Source organism: Opisthocomus hoazin, chromosome 7, assembly GCF_030867145.1.
Source record: "Opisthocomus hoazin isolate bOpiHoa1 chromosome 7, bOpiHoa1.hap1, whole genome shotgun sequence".
In the NCBI taxonomy this organism is placed as follows: Eukaryota; Metazoa; Chordata; class Aves; order Opisthocomiformes; family Opisthocomidae; genus Opisthocomus; species Opisthocomus hoazin.
In genome coordinates, this window is record NC_134420.1 from 70,604,734 (window position 1) to 70,617,414 (window position 12,681).

The window sequence follows — 12,681 nt, forward strand, 5'->3', positions numbered from 1 at the left end:
AAATAAATCCAGATCTTAAAACACCTTCCCCCCACCCCTCCCTTCTTCCCAGGCTCAGCTTCACTCCCATTTCTCCCTTCTCTGGAGATATTCAAGACCCGCCTGGACAAGGTCCTGTGCAGCCTGCTGTAGGTGACCCTGCTTCAGCAGGAGGGTTGGACTGGGTGACCCACAGAGGTCCCTTCCAACCCCTACTATTCTGTGATTCTGTGATTCTCTCCCTCCTCCCCCTGAGCAGCGCAGGGGGAAGGGGAATGGGGGTTATGGTCAGTTCATCACACTTTGGCTCTGCCGCTCCTTCCTACTCAGGGGAGGACTCCTCACACTCTGCCCCTGCTCCAGCGTGAGGTCCCTCTCACGGGAGACGGTTCTCCACAAAATTCTCCAACGCGAGCCCTTCCCACGGGCTGCAGCTCTTCACGCACTGCCCCAGCGTGGGTCCTTCCCACAGGGTGCAGTCCCTCAGGAACAGGCTGCTCCAGCGTGGGTCCCCCACGGGGTCAGAAGCCCTGCTAGCAAACCTGCTCCAGCATGGGCTCCTCTCTCCACGGGTCCACAGGTCCCGGCAGGAGCCTGCTCCAGCACGGGCTCCTCACAGCTTCCTTTAGGCATCCGGCTGCTCCAGCCTGGGGTCCCTTCCATGGGCTACAGGTAGGGATCTGCTCCACCGTGGGCCTCCATGGGATGCAGGGGGACTGCCTGCCTCACCATGGTCTTCACCACGAGTTGCAAGGGAAGACTCTCTGCTCCGGCGTCTCAAGCACCTCCTCACCCTCCTTCTTAGCTGACTTAGTGTCTGCAGAGATTTCTCTCACATCGTCTCACTCCTCTCTCCTCACTGCCATTTCCCCGACGAGTTTTTTTCTTCCCCTTCTTAAATACTTTATCCCAGAGGCGCTACCACCATCGCTGACTGGCTTGGCCTCGGCCAGCGGCGGGTCCATCTCAGAGCCACCTGGCACTGGCTTTATCAGACATGGGGGAAGCTTCTCGCAGCTTCTCACAGAAGCCACCCCTATAGCCCCCCGCTACCCAAACCTTGCCACACAAACCCGTAACAACTTGGCAGATTCAGTTTTGCTGCGACAGACAATAAACTGACCATCACACGGCCCGCCTGACAGCAGTCATTCGCTGGTTTGTTCGTGGTCCAACAGCAGTTCGCCCCTAATAGTTCGTTAGTGATCCAAGAGCACGGCCGAACAACCCACTCTAACACTTAAAATTAAAGTTTCTTTTGCCTGTTTTGTGGCAGCTCTTACAACACAGTGAAAATAAATCCACTTACGATACTCCTCTGATTACAGGTGTACCCTTGAATCTGTGTACTCCAGCATAGGACTGGCTATTTTATTGGCATATACTGACAACGTAAAGCGTCAGCAGGAAACCAAAAAGCTCATACTTGACACTATACAGGCAAGCAGTCCCCCTGCACCATGGCACACAAGGCACAGCAATAATTGCTTCTGTGCTTCTCTCTATGGGGTATTAAATGGCTTCTAAAGTTGAAGAGCAAACCTTCAGCTAACTCCTAAATATCCAGTAAATAAATAAATGCAACTCCTTCTTTAGAACTTTGTTAATACGGAAAACCCCACAGGAGGTGACCCAATGATAAACACTAAATTTCTCAGCTTTCAACCTTAATTCACTCAATTCAATACAGCTCTAACTGGTTTATATGGCTCTAACTGGTTTGGACCAGCCTTTGGGCTGACAGTTCTCCTTTCACAGAGACCGCCCCACATACCCTGCTGACAGGTCCAGCCCTAAATAGTTTTGCAGAATAAGGGGTCATTAATTTTTCTTTATTTCTGTGGCATCTTATCCTTTCACCAAAACAGTATTTTGTTGATTTCTCTGACCTGTGCCACTGGGAACACCTTCTCAACAAAAAACACAGGCACAAAACAAACCAAAGAAACCAAAAAACCACCCCCTCCAAAAAGCAACCAAAATAAAAACCACACAGAAAAAGAGACTCCAAGCAGAACGACGTCATTTTGTCCACACGGATTCATTCCGCCAATCCAGCACAGAGCTCAGAGGTTACAATATTCACTCTGCTTCTCTAAAGCATCCAAATTTTTCCTAAGGGTCTCCAAAACCAAATTCAATAACCAGAAGCCTTGCTCAGCAACACAAACACTAGGTTAAATGTAACTGTACTCAAAAAATAAAACAGTTGTAGAAGTAACCGTGCCATGAGTTGCAAGCCCTTCTCTAATTTCAAAACGCTCAAATTATTCCGTCACACAGAATCCACCCTGTTTTCACATACATCTCACGGTTTGTCACGAAATCTTAAATCCTTTGAAATTTTTCTTTAAACTGGGACACTGCTGATGGCCCAGTGTCATGCTTTCACAGAAAACGATCTTTCATCTTGCAAGGATAACGTAAAATCGCTGAACCCCGAGATTTCAAATTTACACGTCAGCAGTTTACAAAAAAATTGTGCTCTGCAAATTCAGGTTACACTAAGTATATCCAACTTCAGGACAGATTTCATGTCCAGGAAGCTCAAACTGTTTTTGACGGAATATTTTATAACAAAGTGCATAGAATCATAGAATGGTTTGGGTTGGAAGGAACCTCAAAGCTCATCTGGTTCCAACCCCCCTGCCATCAGCAGGGACATCTTCCACCAGCCCAGGGTGCTCAGAGCCCCATCCAACCTGGCCTTGAGCACTGCCAGGGAGGGGGCAGCCACAGCTTCTCTGGGCAACCTGGGCCAGGGCCTCACCACCCTCATGGGGAAGAATTTCTTCCACACCACTACTCCTGCTGAGGACAGAAAATCTCCAACAGCACAGATTCATTAGGAGCATCTGAAACCATCCCAGCCACTCACTGACAAACACGACACACCACCCCCACACGCTCTCGACAGCCTTCGGATTCACTGATCTTTCCAGTGGTATCTCAGCAAGCAAAACAAAGAGCCCCCGAAGAACAGGCTGCAGCCTAAGACTGAAAAAAAATCACTAATTAGCATCAGGTTCTACGAGGGTTTCCGCAGGAGGTGGCCGTGGCTGCCCCGGGCCCTCTCCAGCCGGTTCCGCCACGACCGACCGCAGGTCACAGCTGAGCCCATCGGCCAAGCGACCGGCACCACTGCGGAGAGGTATTTAAGAAAGGGCAAAAAACACCAGACAGAGGAGAGAGAAAAAACCCGCCAAGGTCAGAGAAGGAAAGGGAGGAGGTGCTCCACAGCAGGGCAGGTATTGCCCTGCAGCAAGAGAGGAGAGCGAAGGTGCTGGTTTAATGTTTATCTTCTCGTTTCTCACTACCTAAATCTGCTTTAACTGGTGATAAAATCATTTTTCTGTTTTGCCCTGACTTTGTCTCAACCCAGAAGCTTTCTAAGCCTATTACCACCCCGCGCCGCAGAGGAGGGGGAGCGAGCGAGCAGCTGGGTGGGCGTTTGGCTGTTGGCCAAGGCTAACTCACCACACAACTTCACACAAAATCTGAAGAAATTAATGTTATTCTGACTCCGCCGTTAAGTGCTGGTGCCGTTTCACTGACACCGCACGCAAGAGTCACCTATTTTCAATTAGACTGCACATCAAAGGCTGCCAATCTTCACCCTTCATTAGAAGATTAACCTGTCGCAGCACTGGAGCCAGCTGCTCACTGCTGGCAGGATGAGGCCCCATCACTTCAAACCAGCAGTTTACCTCTTGCCTACTGCCGTGCACCGTGCTAGCGTCTCTCCAGCAGCTCCAGGCCTGCAGCATGAAGTCATACACATGCGTGGCAACGAAACGGGACAGCAGGGTGTCAAAGGCAGCAAAATAAAGATGTAATGCAAACCCGTGACAGAAGGAACAGCACAGCAATGCAGATGAGACTCACGACGGCACTTGGCACCACGCCGCAGCCAAAGCAGACCCCCTAGTTATCCGGCATACAGGACCAGGCACTTGCAGCCGTCACACAACAGAGCCTGTCCAGGCACACACAGCCGAGCCAGAGGAGCCATGGGGAGAGCACAGCGCATCGGCGAGCGGGGCTGGGGCCACGCAAACGCAGGTGAGCGATCTGGGGAACGGCAGCTGGATGCAGAGGATGCTTCTCGCCACTAAACTGCTTCTCAGCACTAAACTGCTTTGCAGCCTGCAAACCACAGAACCTGCTCAAAGAGACCAGAAAGGATTTTGAATGCTCAAAGGCACAGACGTGTGACCAGTGACACGCTAAGGCTAACCTGCTTGAGATGAATCACAGAATGGTTGGGGGTGGCAGGGACCTCTGTGGGTCACCCAGCCCAACCCCCTGCCCAAGCAGGGTCACCCAGAGCAGGCTGCACAGCACCGCGTCCAGGCGGGGCTGGAATATCTCCAGAGAAGGAGACTCCACAGCCTCCCTGGGCAGCCTGGGCCAGGGCTCCGTCACCCTCAGAGGGAAGAAGTTCTTCCTCATCTTCAGCTGGAGCTTCCTCTGCTTCAGTTTGTGCCCGTTGCCCCTTGTCCTGTCGCTGGGCACCACTGGAAAGAGTCTGGCCCCGTCCTCCTGACACCCACCCTGCAGATATTTATAAGCATTTCTAAGGTCCCCCTCTCAGCCTTCTCTTCTCCAGGCTGAACAAGCCCAGCTCCCTCAGCCTCTCCTCACAGGAGAGATGCTCCAGTCCCCTCCTCATCCTCTTAGCCCTCCGCTGGACTCTCTCTAATAGCTCTTCATCTTTCTTGAACTGTGGAGCCCAGAACTGGACACAGCACTGCAGATGGGGCCTCACTAGGGCAGAGTAGAGGGGGAGGAGAACCTCCCTTGCCCTGCTGGCCACACTCTTCTTGATGCACCCCAGGATCCCATCGGCCTTCTTGGCAGCCAGGGCACACTGCTGGCTCACGGTCACCCTGTCATCCCCCAGCACTCCCAGGTCCCTCTCCACAGAGCTGCTCTCCAACAGGTCTGCCCCGAAGGCAGGCAAGAGCACACGCTAAAAATCTTAGACCCCAGCCAAAGCACCTGCTTGGTTTTATACAAATTCTTAAAAGAACATCATACACAGAACGTCTTCTGCTGAACTAACTCAGCTACAGATAAGCTTGGGCTTTTGGCAGGTAAACTGCAGGGGAGATCAACATTAAATACGGTATCTTTTTGCGTGTTTCAAAAGACTGCTTAAAATCTAAGCTAATTCTGAAACCTACCAATTCCAGGGATCTTTAAAAATGTAGCCAAAAAAAGATTAAAGATTTTTTTTTCCCCATTAATAACTCAGTTACTTGAAGTAAAAAATAGGTTTATATTTTTAGAGCTTTGTAGTTGATACGCCTAGCAACTAACACAATTAAATTTTCAGAAATTCCAAGCATAGCACAAATTCTGCTGTAATTCCTTCTACAAAGAAAAAAAGAAAGGCCCCAAAATAGCATCCAAATTTCCGTAAAGGATAGCTCCCGCACGCTCAAATGCCTTGTTAGCTGTGACAACTTTCGCTGCATATCTTTCCCTTTTCATGTTTCATCTTCAAAACTCAGTCACACCGACCTACAACAGGACACAACAGAAATCATTCTGGTGCAGTTCTTTCCAGGTTAATGCCCACTTTAGAAGTATGAACTTTGCTAATAGTTCATCGGAAAACATCCGATTCGGATTTTTTTTTCACAGTTCTTTTCGACTTATGAATGCAAAAACAGCTTTATAAGCAAGACAGACAAGGGAAAATACATGTATGGCTACCTAACTCGGCATTCCCTGCGGCTCCCCCCCAGGACAATCAATATTCTCTTTTCAGGGTTTCCTCCTCTTAGACAAAACAGAGAAAATACGAACGAGAACCACCAAATTGGCAGAAAACGAAGCAGACAATAAGCTACCCACAACTGTGTTTTAAACTAGAGGGTGTAAGCGAACCAGGTTTTGAGCTGGGGATCGTTCCTGTACTATGCAGATACTCAGGGCGTTTTTAGGCTGAGCAGCTGGCATGAGCACACCGTGCAGCAGAAGACCATAACTTTAAAAATCAAGCACGCCTGCTCCGACTCAGCACGCTGGCTTTCGTCAACAAATTGCTACCAAATCCCTCTCCCAAAAGCCAACTGAAGTTTGCTAGCCTGAAAAATAAATTGACGAAGTAACAACCAAGCCCCATCAGCTCCATCTCTCCCCATTTAGCATCTCTTACTAATTCTCTACGAGCTTGCGGGAAACAGATTCAAACAGCTCCCTCAAGAAAATAAGTTTCAAGCCTTAGTTTTTCCATCCTGAGCCATCCCTGCACTATTTCATAGCTCTGATAATTGTACCACTGACTAACCTCCAACTGGGAATAGCTGTTTTTATCATCACTATTAAAAACAGTCCCTCACACTGTTAGGAATCTGGAAACTCACTGGAGCCGCATCCCACCCTTCAGCCTCTCAAAACACTACAGAGCAACGAAACTATGTGCTGAAGCCAGCGGATCCCTGTGCTGAACGACTCCTGTAATTTCTGGCTAATTACAACTGCTTCCTCAGCAGAGGCAGCCATGGAGGCTGGGTTATTGATTTTAGAGGGGCAAGCGGCATGAGATTTTAGAAAGTCAAAGTGAACTTACAATATTCCATAGTGGACTGGGAAAGCTGAATTATTTTTAGAAATGCGGCAGCGATGTGGCATGTTAAAAAACCTCACACATTCACCTACTTTTGTAGGTTTTGTGTGTTAAAAAAGCAAAACGGCTCATCTGCAGTTTGCCTTTCCTAAAACTGCGTTATTTTGTTTTTGACACCTTAGCCAGGCGAGTGACTGATGTGCCTCAGAGAAGCAGCACGATGCTAAAAAATAACAGTTGAAAGAAGAGTGGATTTCAAAAACAGCTTTTAATTATCTGAAGGTACAGTTGCCAAGCAGACAGCAAAGAGGTTGTGCGTCGCATACAGACGGGAAAATTCCCCCAGGTTTATCTCACAGTCAATTACAGTGGATTAACCTATTAGTAAGAGCAAAATATAATTTATTTTTTGCATGCAAGTTTCAACAACTTGAAAAATCACTGCCACTCGTATGCTGATACACAGGATCAGCAATCTGCTTCACCACACTTCCAGTCACCGCCATCCATAAACAAGCCCTACAAGCAACCTCTCCCTCTTTTTTACTGTATCTTCTGTCATGATTTCCTTCTCGGGGAACGGCATCCCTCTTGGCTTCCTGCTTCAAGTATTATTTTATACACTCATTAAGATTTTTTTTATTATTATTATTATTGTTGTTGTTGAAGAGAAGCATCAAACACCTCCAAGCTCTTTTACACACACCTTTGCACAAACTCACAGGTACTTCTATTATTCCCTTCTGCCTCTGCGAGATGGCCCCGTACAAGGCATTTGCCAGACAGCAAAGCATCGCGGCACGGAGGAGCAGCTTTCCAGGATCCCTGTGCTAAATACTGGGTGTGCCTACTTTTGTTTGGTATCAAGTTCCTTCTGCTGGCTCCGCTGCAAGAGCAAACTACACGGACAGTTAAGTTTTTCCCCACCTCCAAAAACATCTGTTCCTTTTCTAAGTTCTCCAGACTTCCTTCCCCTGTACCGTATCACAAAGCCTCGCTTTTCTAGCGGGGCTGCCTTCCTGACAGTCCACCACCATTATCTTCTTGTTCGCTGCAGAGCAGCGTGAATCGCCGAATCTTGCGGAGCTTCCAGCCCTTTCAGCTCAAGGCCAGGCACCAAATTCAAGCACCCTGATTTAGAGCGAGGGTTGTTCAGCTCCTTCCCTGCCTCTTTTTTAACACTCTGCAGCTTCCTGTGCTGCGAGGCAACCAAACTGCGAGAAGAAATGCCAGTTTCTGCTCAATATCCTCAATTCCTGTGACAGGGAACATTTAAAACAATTACGTTACTTCCAAACGTTGCGCTGTAACAGCTTTCATTCCACAAAGTGCAGAGATGAGCAAAAATTACTTCGGCACGATGGAGTTTTAGTTGGTTGTCTGCTGAATCCCACAGCATTTCAAGTTAACGTTCAGGCTTGGCACGACCCACCGTCCGCTCAAACAGACAGCACAATGTCACCCCTCAAAACCCCACTGTTCAACCTAAAGGCACTTTTTTTTTTTTTACTTTATTTTAAGGGTGCGTCAGCTGCTAACTGAAAGTGGCAATGCTTCATTTAGCACACACACTTGTTCAACTGCTCGCAGCATGCAAATAAAACGCCGCATTGTGCAAAAGTCATTCAGCCTCCCCATCCGTAGATATGAGCAATGGAACCGCGTCCAGGAAAGAGAAACTTGGAACAACACGCAAATATTTCAGTCCCCTATTCCCCATGTTCACATACTACTCTAAAGCCCACATCCCGTGCCGAGGGGTGACCATGTCGAGAACCTGCTGTACGTAACGGGTGGGAAAACAACCATTATCTGTCTTGCCCCAGTACTGCACCCTTTTATTTGTAGTTATTAACTGCAAACTGCTTTTTTTTTTTCCAGACAATGGTTGTGTTATTATAGGTACCTTCATGCCGTGCCAAAGCACATACACACAGCAATTCAGAACAATCAGCCTTGTTTTCATGGGAGCAAAGGTTGCAGCCAAACGAAATGGGTGGAGATCACATTAAACAATCTTGGAATCTGCTAATAGGATATAGGAAAATGTGACCGTAATGCAGATGCAGAACTCCCCTTTCACCTTCCATGTTGTGGATAAAATAAAAGCTTTGGAAAACCAATTAAACTGTTTGAACAACATGAAGCAAGGCGAACTGTTCTCAGCGTGCTTACAAGACCACTGAGAAGTTCTTCATAATTCAAACAAAAAAGTGCCCTTTCAAGGCTCTGAAACCAGAGACCAGTTTTCCCCACCCCAGAACACCACCTGTAAAAGACACAGGATACCTGCAAGATGTCTGCTTATCCACGGTAAAGAGAAGCTCACCGGGACAACTGCTCCTGTCTTAAAAGACATGACCAGCCCCTCCTCTGCCTAAGAGGCGAACTGTCATACCGAAGGTCTCTGTAGGTGACTCTGCTTCAGCAGGAGGGTTGGACTAGATGACCCACAGAGGTCCCTTCCAACCCCTACTATTCTGTGATTCTATGAAGCACCGTGCTTGGTCAACTGTAACCTGCAGTCCCCTTGCTTCCTGTCGAGATGTGCATGAGTCAGCTCTCTCCTTCACCAATCTATTCGTGCCTCCGCATGATCATACACTGAAGTCATGTCCTTGAGTCTGTGACATCAGTCTGTTGCCACGGTAACACAGAGGGCAGTCACAGAATCACAGAATGTTCGGGGTTGGCAGGGACCTCTGTGGGTCACCCAGCCCAACCCCCTGCCCAAGCAGGGTCACCCAGAGCAGGCTGCACAGCACCACGTCCAGGCGGGGGTGGAATATCTCCAGAGAAGGAGACTCCACAGCCTCCCTGGGCAGCCTGGGCCAGGGCTCTGTCACCCTCAGAAGTTCTTCCTCATCTTCAGCTGGAGCTTCCTCTGCTTCAGTTTGTGCCCGTTGCCCCTTGTCCTGTCACTGGGCACCACTGAAAAGAGCTTGGCCCCATCCTCCTGACACCCACCCTGCAGATATTTATAAGCATTTATTAGGTGCCCTCGCAGCCTTCTCTTCTTCAGGCTGAACAAGCCCAGTTCCCTCAGCCTTTCCTGGTAGGGGAGATGTTCCAGTCCCCTCATCATCCTTGTAGCCCTCCGCTGGACTCTCTCCAGTAGCTCTTCATCTTTCTTGAACTGGGGAGCCCAGAACTGGACACAGTACTCCAGATGAGGCCTCACCAGGGCAGTGTAGAGGGGAAGGAGAACCTCCTTCATCCTGCTGGCCACACTCTTCTTGATGCACCCCAGGATCCCATTGGCCTTCTTGGCAGCCAGGGCACACTGCTGGCTCATGGTTTACCTGTCGTCCACCAGGACACCCAGGTCCCTCTCCACAGAGCTGCTCTCCAGCAGGTCAGCCCCAAGCCTGTACTGGTGCCTGGGGTTGTTCCTCCCCAGGTGCAGGACCCTGCATTTGCCTTTGTTGAACCTCATCAGGTTCCTCTCTGCCCAGCTTTCCAGCCTATCCAGGTCACGCTGAATGGCAGCACAGCCTTCTGGTGTGTCTACCACACCTCCCAGTTTGGTGTCATCAGCAAACTTGCTGAGGGTACACTCTAACTCTTCATCCAGGTCGTTGATGAAGAAGTTAAACAAGACTGGGCCCAGTACTGACCCCTGAGGGACACCACTTGTCACCAGCCTCCAACTAGACTCAGCGCCGCTGATGACAACCCTCTGAGTTCTGCCATTCAGCCAGTTCCCAATCCACTTCACCGACCACTCATCTAGCCCACACTTCCTCAGCTTCTCCAGGAGGATATCATGGGAGACTGTGTTGAAAGCCTTGCTGAAGTCAAGGTAGACACCATCCACGGCTCTCCCTTTGTCTACCCAGCCAGTCATGCCATCGTAGAAAGCTATTAGACTGGTCAGGCATGATTTCCCCTTGGTGAATCCATGCTGACTACTCCTGATAACCTTCTTTTCTTCCACTTGCTTGATGATGGCCTCCAGGATAAGCTGCTCCATCACCTTTCCCAGGATGGAGGTGAGGCTGACCGGCCTGTAGTTCCCTGGGTCCTCCTTCTTGCCCTTTTTGAAGATTGGAGTGACATTGGCCTTTCTCCAGTCCAATGTCACTCCAAAATGTCAGTCCAATGTCAGTCCAAAATTCAGTGTTATGGCATCACCGCGGGATCAGACAGCGGAGCAAGCCAACACCTCAGAGCTGGTTAATGCAGCACAAACAGCTAAGACATCTCAATCTAAATGTTAAAGTGTAACTGCAATTAATCATCACACTCTTCATAAATATGACTAGAAGCCTCTCGTCAAGAAAGACGATCCAGAAGGTCATTAAGTTGAGGACAAACAGGCAAGCCATCATGCATCACTAAAAAGAAGGGCATTACGTTTCTAAGGATGGCCACCAAGTATGAAGAACGTCCAGTTCAACTCTCCAAATAGAAACCACCATCTGTTCCTAAGGCAACACCAGACTTCTGCCTCAGGAGATCGTTTGCAGAGGACCAGGGATGGCCCCTTGGCACCCCAGCACAAGTGCTGTGTTGCCCGCAGCTTTTCTGGGAGTCGCAGACCAGAGTGTCATAGCACTGTCACCCTTTTGGAAGGGACAGCACTACCTAAGACCCGGTTCTTCAATTTCGAGCTTTGAAGCCAAGATCAGCACGCCATTAACCCAACCTACAACAAAGCCATGTAGTTAAAAAAGGGTGGTACCTTCCAAGAGTTGTTATTCCATGTAGGGTTAGACATTACAGTTCTGTAGGTTTCTTGCACACTCACGAGAATGGCATTTCTGAAGAGCAAAACGGAAGGAAAAAGGACATTAGTTACATGTTAACAGTGTTACAACTACTAACCAGCTCTTAAAACCCAAAAGATCCCGTGCCCAATGCAAAGGACAGACGAGAACAACACAATCACAGAATGGTGAGGGTTGGCAGGGACCTCTGTCGGTCACCCAGTCCAAACCCCTGCCGAAGCAGGGTCACCCAGAGCAGGCTGCACAGGACTGCATCCAGGCGGGTCTGGAATATCTCCAGAGAAGGAGACTCCACAACCTCCCTGGGCAGCCTGGGCCAGGGCTCCGTCACCCTCAGTGGGAAGAAGTTCTTCCTCATGTTCAGATGGAAAATGCAACAATCAATGCAGTGCTGACGTTGAGCACCACCAGTCCGAGGAGGACTGCAGCGCCGACCGACCGCGTACACCCCAACGAGAGTCCCACAGCTACAGCTGCAAGGAGAAGTCCCACTGGGTGGCTGGGCAGAAGCTGCTTTGGCATCGCGGGCACCCAGGCTGCAGGGACAGCAAAGAGGAGAGATCACAAAGCTCTCAGTAGCCACGCTGGACCCCCTTCTTTACATGTTCCTCCACGCACATCACGCACACGTGTTTAGGGCCTGGGCGTGCACTTTCCAGGCACTGCTCTAACACCCAAACTCCTCCAGACCCTTGAGTGCCGGTGCCTCTACGCAAACCCAGCCACTCCCCGTACGCTTGACTAGTTTCAGTTCACCTCCTTCCGCTTTCTCTTCTCAATCCACGCGTCTCTTACAACTCACTCAACACTTCCTTCTGCAAAGCCGACCTCCATCCTTCCTATAACCTCAGACGCACCTACAATTTCTTAACAGTGCCATTAACAAGCTGTAGGAACGTTTCTCCACACGGATGTAACTCTCACCCTCTCCAAACCCGTCCACCCAGGTCCCTGGCTATAATTACCCCATGCCTCGTTATCTAATCCCGAACACAAGCCCCGGGGCTGGGAACCATTGTTTATTTGTCTCTGCAATGCCACACACCCCAGTGGTGTTGTACAAATAAATTCCACAACCTGTTTGAGCCTGAGCTTGATTCAGGCCTGAATTAGTCCAGTTTCTAAATGACTGCAAATACCTTCACTGGCTCCCTGCTCGGTTGAGCAACACCGGCTTACGCAATCAGCCACCACAGGCAGCTCCAGTGCCAAACATCACGACAGCTCATTGCTCCTAGGGACCACAACTGCAGAGAAAACAAAACTTAAATCCCTCTACTTTTAAATACAAATTGCAGATTATAAAGGGAAGAAGAGGCAGGCAAGAGGCACGTTGCTCTCAGCGTGAAGACAACTGAATGACAAGTTCCACACGCCAGCATCACCTCTCAGCCA

At 49.3% G+C, this 12,681-nt stretch overlaps 1 protein-coding gene across 6 annotated transcripts in view; it reads right to left on the reverse strand.

Moving 5' to 3' along the window:
• Window positions 1–12,681, reverse strand: part of FBXO34 (F-box protein 34) — a 46,176-nt gene that overhangs the window by 19,328 nt on the left and 14,167 nt on the right. For 3 of the 6 annotated variants that reach the window (XM_075427071.1, XM_075427067.1, XM_075427068.1), the window contains exon 2: window positions 11,241–11,319. The exons of the other annotated variants lie outside the window; for them this stretch is intronic. The gene's annotated coding sequence lies outside the window, so the exon portion shown is untranslated. The remainder of the gene's footprint in view (window positions 1–11,240; window positions 11,320–12,681) is intronic. 6 annotated transcript variants of the gene reach the window in all.